We start from the raw sequence: 12,022 nt of genomic DNA on the forward strand, positions 1-12,022 counted from the left end.
ATTTATTTTTGAGAGAGAGGGAGAGATAGATCGTGAGCCGGGGAGAGGCAGACAGAGAGGGAGACAGAGAATCCGAAGCGGGCTCCAGGCTCTGAGCTGTCAGCTCAGAGCCCCACGTGGGGCTCGAACTCACGAACCGCGAGATCACGACCTGAGCCGAAGTCCGACGCCTGACCGACTGAACCACCCAGGTGTTGCCTTAACCGAGTTCTTTTAAGTTTCCCATCTGAGGTTAGAGCAGAGTGGGCCGCTGGGGGCTGCCGTCCGAAGGGTTCTTTTACTCCTTTCTCACTGTCACTTGACCTCTCTGCCTCCTGGGGACCCTGACAGTGGTACCAGGCTGCTGTACCAGAGTTCCTTGTCCTGACATGGAGAAAGTACTTTCCAATATCCCAGACCAGCCGCAGTGGATGGAGATTGGGAAGAGGGGCCTTCATCTAGGGAGCAAGTCTTGTCTACCCAGGGATGTAGGCCTCAGTGGCCACTTGCGCTTATCAGATGATTGACGTGGCCGGCAGTGGGCCAGCCATCCAAAGTCTTGAGGCCTTACTTCACAATGCAGTAGTTTCTTCTGTCACGTGGAAGGGCAGAATGGACTTCCAGAACCTTGTTTTCCTGGTCTGGTGGTGGACACCATCTTTTTTTTTTTTTTTTTTTTTTTAGTTTTACTTATTTATTTTTGAGAGAGCGAGGTAAAGAGAGAGAGTGAACACAAGTGGGGGAGGGGCAGAGAGACAGGGAGAGGGAGAATCCCAGGCAGGCTCCACGCTGTCAGCACAGAGCCCGGTGCGGAGCTCGAACTCCCAAACCGTGAGATCGTGACCCAAGCCAAAACCAAGGGTCCAACGCTTAACCAACTGAGCCACTCAGGTGCCCCAGTGGACAGAATCTTTGGGACAGAAATTCCATGATCTCTGGTTAGCAAAGAAGCACGTCAGAAGATACTTTCCTGCATGTATTCGTCTGAAGGTCAGATGGAGGCGTGGACCCCCGTGACAGGCTTGCCGCGTGTCCCAGCCACCAGCTTCCAGCAGCCTGACAACTGTATTTTCAAGGAGTGAGGAGCCTGTAGCACTTAGGGCATCTTAAGGTACTGCATCTCATGCAAACATTTCTCTTTAAATGTTTTTTAATGCTTATTTATTTTTGAGAGAGAGACAGACAGAGATGGAGACAGAGGGTGAGTGGGGGGAGGGGCAGAGACAGGGAGACACAGAATCCAGAGCAGCTCCAGGCTCTGAGATGTCAGCACCGAGTCCGATGCGGGGCTCCAACTCACGAACCAGAAGATGGTGACCTGAGCCGAAGTCGGCCGCTTAATCGAGTGAGCCACCCAGGGGCCTCTCAAATCTTTCTCTTCGCAGATAAGAAAACTGAAGCGCAGAGAGATGGGAAGATTTACCAAGCTACGCCCGAGACCTAGGATCCAAGGCTCTTTCCCATACACACTCCTGCCTCGGATCAATGACATTCTGGAAATGCAACGCGTAACTATGACTGCGGCAAGTAGTATAGAGAAGGGACATTAGAAACTGTGACGAGGGCAAGCCAGTTTGACTCGGCACGTTGCTTGAAACTGAGGCTTCCTGGATGCTGAATTGCAGGAGGTTACATGCATGGACTGAGCCCTGCTTGGGGGGATTAATCTCCTCGCCCACAAGAAAGTGAAGAACTCCACCGTGCACATTTAAGTGCTACTATTCAGGGAACTTGGAGAGGTCATTTACCAAATAGCTCCTTTACCCTTCCCACCAAGAATTCACTGCTTTAATTGAGGGGAGTGGTTTTTTGGAGAATTGGCTGGCCCGACATAAAGTGGCATTGTAAACTTCAATCGTTTGCTTGCCGTTCTCTGGGGTTTTACTCGTTTGTTTGTTTTTTTTTTTTAAATAAAAACTTGTTCTGTAAAGGTAATATGAGTTCTTGGTTAAAAAGTTTTTGTGAAATCCAAAAGAATATGTAAGCGAGAAGAGAATCTCCACCTGAATTCTGACTCTGAGGCTTCTAGATCTCTTTTCTTTTTCTTTCTTTTTTTTTTAAAATTTTTTTTAATGTTTATTTATTTTTGAGACAGAGAGAGAGAGAGCATGAACGGGAGAGGGTCAGAGAGAGGGAGACACAGAATCGGAAACAGGCTCCAGGCTCTGAGCTGTCAGCACAGAGCCCGACGCGGGGCTCGAACTCACTGACGGCAAGATCATGACCTGAGCCGAAGTCAGACGCTTAACTGACTGAGCCACCCAGGCACCCCTCTAGATCTCTTTTCTAAAGACAAAACCCCCCAGAAGCTTCTTCTGTTTTCCTGTAAGTGTATATTAATAGAAAATGGGCTCTTTTTATACGCACGTTGGCATACCAATCTCACTGTATTTTACCTCTGCTTGTCTCGCTTCATGTTTTTCAAAGATTATTACCGATCAGCATGTAGAGATTTATCTCATCCCCATCAATTGCTTTAAAAGGTCGATGAATTCTAGGCTACCCTATTACGGTTCCTGTCTTTCTAGAGCCTGCCACGTGGCCAAACCCTAAGAGGTGAGTTTAACCCAGCAGATCGCATGGATTGGTCCCAGAGGGCCTGATGCTTCTAGGCCCCAGAATCCAGGAGCCCCTCTCCACCACGTAAGCATCCGGGGCGACTGTCCCGTAATGGGATCATCTGTCCTGCTCCGATTCTCAGATGACCTTCCTGGTGCGGCTTGGAGAAGGGGGTTGGTGGGGTCTTGAGAAGCTGGCTTGTCTTGCATTTGTCTTCTTGCCTGCTCCGGCCGCGCGGGAGTATGGAGACCGTACTGGGAGATCTCTCCGAGGAGACATTGGGTTTTGCCGGCAGGCAGGCCTCCAGGCCGCTCAGCGGAATGTCTTTGTGTCTGTAGCTGCAGGAGGAGCCAGGAGGCTGTGCTTCCGGGCCAAGGGAAACACCACTCCAGACTCAAGACCACGACTTGGCAGAGACTCTGGGGCCGGCTGAATTTAGGAGAGGGCCCTCTCCTACCTCTTCCATGCCCGAACCACTCTTTCCCAGTAACCCTGAGAGGATGGGGTGACTCAAGCTATCTGGTCTATTCACTTGCCTGGGTGAGATGGATTCCCACCTCATTCTGGTACAGCAGGAAAGGCGAGTGCCTCTTTCCCTCGCTGGGAAGGAAGGAGAAGGCAGCCAGAGTCGAATCAGACCTCTCGAGAGTCAGCAAGAGGCTTGGTCTCTGCTTAGACAAATAATCTCGAGGAGATCTAAATCCCCTGTTCATTGTGAAAACAGACAGTGCCAGAGTAAAACAGAATTAAATTGTTTCTCTTTCATGGCAGCTGAAGTGTAAAAACCATTCTATTCTGACCTTGTGGCAGGAATATCCTGACACCTCATAAATTATCCTAAGGGCTCAGGGCCTGGGGGGTGGGGGTGGGGCTTGGGAAGGCTGCAGGTTCACGCTGCTGTCAGCCCTGAGCACAGGCCTTCCTTCTGGCCTTTCTGACAGGCAGGCACCCGTGCTAGGATGTGGAGGAAAGTAGTTTCCTCAAAGTCAGTTTCTTCTGAGTTAGGACAAGTGTTTCCCCCTCCTTTTATGTATTTAGAGTTTGTATGGCCACAGGGCCTATTCCACGGGTGGTTTGTGAAGGAGGCAGGAAAAGCACGGTGATGTCTCCCGAGGCTGACAGAACCTCTGAAGTAGTTTTAGAAGCCTCCCATTTTCTAAGGAAGAAAGAGAAAGGGGAAGGAAGGAGAGGACAGAGTGAGAAGGACACAAAAGACGCAGAAATGAATTAAAGGGGAAGGAAAAGGAAGGAGGGAGAAGGAAGGGTGGGTGAGGGAAATGGTTTCCATTCAGACGGGGCCTCCCACCGCCACCCCCACACCCGGTTGGTTATGGGAACCGAGGCCACCTCCTCACAGGATGGAAGTCACAGTCACTTCCTGGCCCCCTGGCGAGCCTTTTCTAGCTCCTACATCCATCTGTGCCCTACACACAGTAGGTGCTCTGTAAATGTTTGTGGAGTGGAAAGATCCACAGATTGGTCTCCAGAGAGGGAAACGGATGTATTTTGGGAAACTCCAAGTACGTAAGAACAAAGTCATTTGGAGCAAACAATATTCCTGTAGACTGAATCACCATAAGGTTTAAAGAATCTGGGTATTTGTGGGTGTGTCTGGACATATTGTGTGTGGGAGCGTGGGTGGGTGGTCTGGACGGGTGGGTAATAAGTGACAGGAGGGCCCTTGGAAATATAAAGGGCTCCATAACTACTGTAAAAATAAAACTGGGAATAGCATGCCCAGACCTCCAGCCATGCAGTGACCAAACTTGACCTTGGCAGAGATGAATAATATTGTGGAAATGGATTCAAGAATTATTAGTCAATGTTTTCAGTCCCTATGGGCTTTTTTTTTTTTTTTTTCCCAGAGAACTGCTGGGTGGTTTTTGGCAAATGACTGCACAGCCTGTAGGATTCCAGAGCCTTTCGAAGCTCTTTCTAGACTCTGCTATACTGATGTTTTTTTTCCAAAAATTTCTGGTTCTTTTCTTTTCTAATGGGATGTCTTTTCTGGATCCCCCTTTGGGAAAGGAGTGTGATTTCTCATTTGCTTCTGCTTTTAATTCCTTCCTTGCTTTGAAATTATGTCTTAAGCATTGCTCATAAACAGAAAATAGATCCTCTTCCTGATTCCTCTGGCTTGGAGAAGAACAGCTCGTTAAAAACCTGTTTACACCGAGCTGCAAAATAGGTCGTAATATATTCTCTTCTTCAGCTGCCCCAGGGCACAGATACATACTCACTGGGATGCACAGTGTGTTGGTGAAGAGAAGCAGGGCCAAAGAAGTGTTTTAGGGGCTGCGATCGGAGATAACCTGCCAAGAGAATATTCTACACTATCCACACCACCACTGTGGGTGCCTGACAAGGTTGAGTTGCTGATACATATCTTCATACATATATCTGCGATCACCCTATAGCAAGCTCTCATATTTAATTTCGGTGTTGTTGTTAGAGGAATAGTAATTTGGAGGGTTGGTAACAGATCCTTAAACCCTGCAGGTATTTTGGGTACTGGGTAGTAAACAAGTCCTAGAAATAAAGTCTCTTAGATGCTGGGGATTCCATGCTACAGGTATAGAGTTAAGGAATACCATGTACCTTGATAACCACCTTGAATACTGCATCCCTATCTTCTTTACATATATTTTTGAGGTTTACCTAATCATTCCCCAACTAATCATCCTAATTCTTGATTCCACATGACCACCTCACTCTTAAAATTGCCGTGCACATCTGCCTGTATTTACGTTAATTTTATGTATTTTATTTCCCTCCCATTAGACCTTAATCTCCTTGAGGATAAGAATCAGCGCAATCTTTATTCCATATACACGAGTGCCTGGGATTGTTTCGTGAATCCTATGTGTCGTCAATCAATGCACTCTCTGAGGAACGTTTTAATATGAGGTTGGCTTGTTTTCCTAACTTCTTCTTCCATCCCTTTACTAGTCAGCACATGCTCAAGAAATGCCGATGTCAGCCATGGGATGGCACAATTATGGAAAAAAAATACAGTTCTAAAATTATATAATACACTTCAAAGTCAAGAGTAAATTACCTATGGATGTTCCATGGCTTTGTAGGTAGCAAGATGACATTTAAATTGTAGGTATACATTTCTGACCATAAGCAATCATCCATTTGTTAATATAAAGTATCTATTCAGTTACTAAATATTTGGATGCTTTCCTTGGGCTGTTCCCTTTTTTTTCCCTGGGGCATTCTGTCGGATCCTTCACCATCAACACCTCCTAAATTTGGAGTCTGGTCCCAAAGTCAAGGGAACTGCACATAGACAATCAAATAAATTTGCTCTGTTTCTAAACAAGGTTCTACACCCCCTGGCACCATTTTCCCAAAAGTACTGACTCTTGAGGTCCCAGGGCTCAGATAATGCAAAATCATCGCTCTAGCTTGTTACTCCAATCTTCTCTCCAGAACTTGTTCCTAGATTGCAGACTTCAGGTCTTTTACTCCCATGGTAATATTGGGCTATGTTAATCCTGGACACATTCATGAAATGCATTTCTACAACCTTCCTCCTCTTCCCCCTGCCTCGTGGCCATGCGTTGAATCCTGGACACCCAGCATGCCTCTCCTGATGTACCGACAGCTGCCTCTCAATGTTCTTCTGCATTAATACCAACCCATCCTAAGATTATTTCCCTCAGAAGCTTCCCCTTATGCAGCTGTCTTCATGAAAAAGGCAAAAAACCTATTGAATAAATTAAGAGATTGATTGCAATGACATAATACTTTGGAAATATACACTCCTTATTTGACCTCTTAGCGTGTAAGATCTTCATTTTAGGGCTCCAAATGCATTCATCCATCCTTCAACCTAGGGAAAGATTATGATTTGTTGCACAAAGAATTCAATGAAGAAAGATAGGAAAGAGTCAGCTTCTAGGACACAAAACAGGTTTGAACAACGGTCTGGAGAGCCAAGCAGGCATTAATAGGAAAGTTTTCCCGAACTCCCTCACTGCTGTCTTTAACGTTTGAACAACTCAGCCTGGCGGGCTTGTGCTCTGGGACTCCTCCAGGGTTGATAAGACAGCTCTTCTGCCTTGAGGTCTAGGCAGCTCCCAGGCAGCCGGGGGATAATGGATGGGTAGTTAAAAAAAAAAGAAGCCAATCCTCTTTTTTTGGCTCCGGAGATTGGAGGAGGAGAGTAGGGGAGAGAGTAAAGCAGTGAAGGCATCAGACATTTCTCACTTCGTTTGCCCGTAGGTAAGTCAAAGAGAACTCCAAGAAACAGGTTGACATGGGCAGAGGCCAGCTTAGTGGCTGCCCTTAAACCAAGATGGGTCACGGTCACACCGACCTGATCATGCAGAAAACTCAGGCAGAGAAAGGGTCTGCAGTTGACATTTTCATGAGCCATGGTTGCATAGACAGATTTCAGAAGGAGCTGAGAATCTCCCTATGGAACCTGGCAGAGGGGGTGTCACTGCCCTGGGGGAGGGGTTGAAGTGGTTCCACAGGGAGGATTGCAAGGCACACGTATGTCAAACCAGGGCCTAATGAATGGGACCTCAGTGGGGTCTCTGCCACCGACAGACGTGGAGGTGAGGCAGTGTCAGCCAAAGGTTACTGCTGAGCGGAGACCAACGAGATGGCAAATGACCCTGACCACAGACCTTAGCTGTGGAATGCCAGCAAGGTACACAGCACCTTGTTGACAAGGACGGTATCCCAGAGCTGGAAGGAGGGGGCAATGCTTCCAAAGACCCTGCTTTTCCCTATGGCCCTCGAGGTCCCACAGTCACCTCCCTCCTCTTCAACCTCCTCATTCATTTGTGCATCACTACCTTTAAGCAGGGGGAAGGAAGGCTTTCAAAGAGGTTTGAGATTTAAAAAAGGCTTTTTAAATTAATTTATTTTTATTTTTTGAGAGAGAGAGACAGAGAGAGAGAGGGAGTGAGCTGAGGAGAGGGGCAGAGGGAGAGAGAAAGAATCCCAAGCAGGCTCCACACTCAGAATGGAGCCCAGCAGGGGACTCGATCCCATGACCCTGGGATCATGACCTGAGTCAAAATCAAGAGTTGGACGCTCAACTGGCTGAGCCACCCACGTGGTCTGAGATTGGGAGTTTTTAACAACAACAAAAAAAGACGTTACATACTTCTTAAATAGACGATTTAAATTATAGGATCAAACTGAATTTTAAGTGTGACTGGATTATTAGCATCATTAGTTTTTCTCACCTCCCCTTTGAGGCAGACTAGATGGTTTACCAATGAAGTGCTAAACCTTCTACGGCTCTGCTTTTTCTTATTTGCAGTGTGCGAGATAAATATTGTGATTCCCGTCACATAATGGCTGGCAGTAGCTGAATAATTTGCCTTTTCTGGGATATGAATATATTTTTAAAATTTATTTATTTATTTTGAGAGAGAGAGAAGAAAATGCAAGTGGGGGGAGGGGTAGAGAAAGAGGGAGAAAGAGAATCCCAAGCGTTGATAGTGAGAAACCTGGCATGGGGCTTGACCTCATGAACCATGAAATCATGACCTGAGCTGAAATCAAGAGTCGGACCCTTAACTGAGCTACCCGTGTCCCTGGGATATGAATATTTTTAGTGTTTATTTATTTTTAAGAAAGAGAGAGAGAGAGACAGAGCATGAATGGGGAAGGGGCAGAGAGAGAGGGAGACACAGAATCCAGAGCAGGCTCCAGGCTCCGAGCTGTCAGCACGGAGCCCGACACGGGCCCGAACTCACCAACCGCGAGATCATGACCTGAGCCAAAGTCGGACGCTTAACTGACTGAGCCACCCACGTGGCTGAATATTCAGGTGCCCCTGAATATTTTAATAGGTGAGTCTAAGAGGTCTAGCTTAGTAAATTGGAAGACTCATTTTGGTTTTTCTCTTGCGTAGTCTTCGTGCCCAACATGGAGCCTGAACTCGTGACTCAGAGATCAAGACCCGAGCTGAGATCAGGAGTTAGCTACTTAACCATCTGAGCCACCCAGGCACCTCTTCAAAGACTTACGTTTAAAGTTTAGAACAAGAGTTGGCAAACTACAGGCTGAAGACCAAGTCCGGCCCACTGTTTGTTTTTGTAAATAAAGTTTTATCATAACGCAGCCATGTTCATTTGTGTATACATTGTGTCTGCGGCTGCTTTCATATTATGACCGGAGAGTTGAGGGGTTGCCACGGAGCCCACATGGCCCGCAAAGCCAAACGTGTTTATTATTTGGTGTTTTACAGAAAAGGGTTGCTGACCCCTGGTGTAGAATGATATGGTTTTGTTGAGCATCTTGGCCAGTCCCCTTTTCACACAGACGAACCCACTGAGATCCTGAGAGGTTAACTGACGTGTCCCACACGAGGCAACAAGTAAGGGGAGGGGTCAAAGTAACAAACCGGGGCATTTTAAACACGGTGAAAGGAGAGCGGGGACACCTCTACAGGGCTGGGCTCCTTTGAATATTTTTGTCTTAAATAACACCCCCGAGATGACATGATCATTATGAACGAAACTTACTTAATAAACCCTAGAGGAAAATAAAAATGCTCAGCGAAAAGTCCTTTAAGCCTGTGAAATTACCTGGGCTTTGTGACAACAGACAGACTCCGTTCAGGCAGCGTGCCCTTTGGCACACCGAAAGGCCCCGCATTCGGAGACGGTCACACATTCTCATTATATTTTAGGCGACTGGGTCTCAAAGGAGCGTCCAGCGTCTCATGTTGCACGGCTGAGGGATTTGGAAAATGACGCTAAAAATTGAGGGCTGGAATCCCACGTGAAACTGAAGCTGGGAAGGTTGTCTGCAGCCCCGACCTGTTCTAAGAGGCTGACAGGGAGGCAAGGGCCGTGTCGCTCCGTGGCTCTCTTCCCGGGCTCTTGAAGACACCAGGCGACCGAGAAGCAGAACGTAGGATGGCTGTTAACTCGCTGTCTCTGCTCTCCTTCCTCAGAAGCCTCTCCACCTGTTCTCTCCTTTCATTTCCTAACCTCGCAGTCACTTTCCACCTCCTGCTGTTAGGAGCTGGCCCTGTCACTCCATGGACGTAGGAAGGGTTTCTCAGCCCTCACCTCATTTGACCCCCTCTGAGACATCTGACATTTTTGCCCACGCCCTTTTCAGTAATGCTCCCTCCTCCCTTGGCTTATGCCCTGCGCGTGTGATTTCCCCTGACTCGTTGCCTCTCCCCACGCCCGTTCTTCGTCTGTCCACCGCCCTCAAATGTGGACCGTAGGGTCCCAGTCTCTGTCCTCTGCCTCTTTGTATATATTCACCGGCAAGATGTCATTTACTCTCCTGGTTTCAATTGCCAGAGAACTGGGGGGCGGTGGGGGCGGGGAGGGTGTCATGTCTCAAATCTGTTTCCTGCCCGTATCTCTCTTCTAAACTGTCCCCTTCGTGTCCATTTGTCCACAGAACACAGCCGCCGAATGTCGCTCACGTTGACTTTCTCGATCCCAGAAAGTCCAAAGCCGACACCATGATCGTTCCCCTAAACCTAATACTTTCTCTGATATTCTAAACTTATCACCCATCTGCTCCAAACCCTGCAGTGGCTTCCTGGAGCTACACAGAATAAGGTTACTTAATTCCATGAAGCCCTGCGTGACCTGGCTTCTGGCAGCCTCCTCTTGTACTTGACCTCTACTCTCCCCGTTCTTGCTAGTCCTTTGCTCGTCCCTTCTGGGTGATTTCTCTCTTTCTTTGCTCTAGTTGAAATCCCTTTTCCTTTGTCAAGTCGATGAGCATCTACTGAACTTCCAAGATTCAGTTCAAGTACTGCCTTCTCTATAACCCTCCCACAAGGCAGTGGACACTAGGAAAGGAAGGCCCTGGAATGTGTCATGCAGACATAGCAACTCTGTGATGGCAACCTGCTCCTTGCTGGGCAAGACTTTAGCTGGCTGTAGTCCGTTGTGGAATTTTCCAGTTCCCCCACCCATCTGGGATTATCTTAGCAGCCTCACTGAAATAGCTGTGGGGCCAAGTGGTAATTCTTGGAGTAATTTAGTCAGATGACGGTCAGTGAAAATACCTCTCGAGAAAACAATGCAATAACTAGAATGAGGATAATCTTAATAGGGGTAGAATATAGCCCTTCGCTCAGCATTTAGACTGTTACAGAGATGCAGCACCATGGGATTCAGGAGCAGGGACCCTGGCGTCGAGGTGCCAAAGTTTGAATTCCGGCTCAGCTATTTACTAGTTTTGTGACTCTGGGCAAGTTTCTTAGATTCTAAGTGCCTCGGTTTCCTCACCTGTAAAATGGAGGTGGCGATGACAGGATCTTCTAGACAGGATTGTGGCGAGAGGCGAATTTATACTGATACGTATGCATGCGTACCTATGCATGCGTACGTGTGCATATTTATTCACACACACACACGTTACTTAGAACAGTGCTTTGAAGTTAATAAGTGTGCCTATTCCTCTTTTTAGCTTGCTAGATGACTAAGGGGGAAACCAAGGTTCAGGAGTCCTGAGGAAGATCCAGCTGGGCAGCTCCCTTTTTCACACCAGTAAATTCAACCAACGAGCTCCCAGATCTTCAATTAAACCACACGCTGAACGACACTCGTATATGTCTTGTGTTTGCGTAGGCTGTTATACTAGGCAAATAACTTTCACTTACTGTTATATTAGGTCGCAGTAAAAACCAGAAAAGAATGAACAGGCTTTTGAACATGCAACCCTTTATTTTATGTGCAAATACTTTGATGAATGCCTCCTTCCAGAGTCTGAGCGAGCAATTACAGAAACTTCAAACACCAGGGAACCCCATTAACACGAACCACTGTGTGCCCCGGTACATGCGATTTCCATGGCATTTGACTCCCACAACATCCAGAGCATAAGGAGTAGGAGGTATAGGTACTATCGTCCCCATTTTATGTATCAGAAAACAATCAAACAGAGATAAGAGTCCTCTGTTTTCTGATTCCTGTCCTATGCTCATTCTCGGTGTCTGTTTTTAAAAACATTTTTCAATCGCTTCTGGGCCTTTTGGCTAAGATCGAGTGTAGTATCTGTTCTTATCAGTTTAAAAACATTTTTCATGCCTGGTATTTAAAACAAAACAACAACACAAAAAGGCCAGGCTGTGCTGAACCAATTTGCACCCTAGGGACTCTGTCCTGAGGTTCCGGAAAGCCCTTTTGATAGGTCTGTCCAAATTCGAGGAATTCCTTCTGGTGATTCTTATACCTCCGCTGTTACTGATACTGATCAAGGAGACTAGTGGTACAAAAGGAGAGGCGGGGGATAACAGGAAGTAGAAAATCGTTAAGCAAAGACAACAGGCTTATTACATATTTGCCTGTTGTTCCCTAGCCACTGCTTTGTCGCCTGGTGCTGTCGCGTCTGTCTCCTGTCCCTGTTTCTAGCACCACCAACGGCTCCATTCCATGCTACCGTGATTTCTGGCCTAGAACACCCTCCTCAAAGATATGATCTCCCTACAGCCGTTCTGACAGCCTTCCCATCTGTTCTCCACTTTGTCGCCAGA

General features: G+C 47.1%; 1 pseudogene; it reads left to right on the plus strand.

Moving 5' to 3' along the window:
• The first annotated feature begins 11,504 nt into the window (after positions 1 to 11,504).
• On the plus strand, positions 11,505 to 11,630 carry LOC122476653 (annotated as a pseudogene).
• The last annotated feature ends 392 nt before the right edge of the window (positions 11,631 to 12,022 follow it).

Source organism: Prionailurus bengalensis, chromosome E4 (assembly GCF_016509475.1).
Source record: "Prionailurus bengalensis isolate Pbe53 chromosome E4, Fcat_Pben_1.1_paternal_pri, whole genome shotgun sequence".
Lineage (NCBI taxonomy): Eukaryota > Metazoa > Chordata > Mammalia > Carnivora > Felidae > Prionailurus > Prionailurus bengalensis.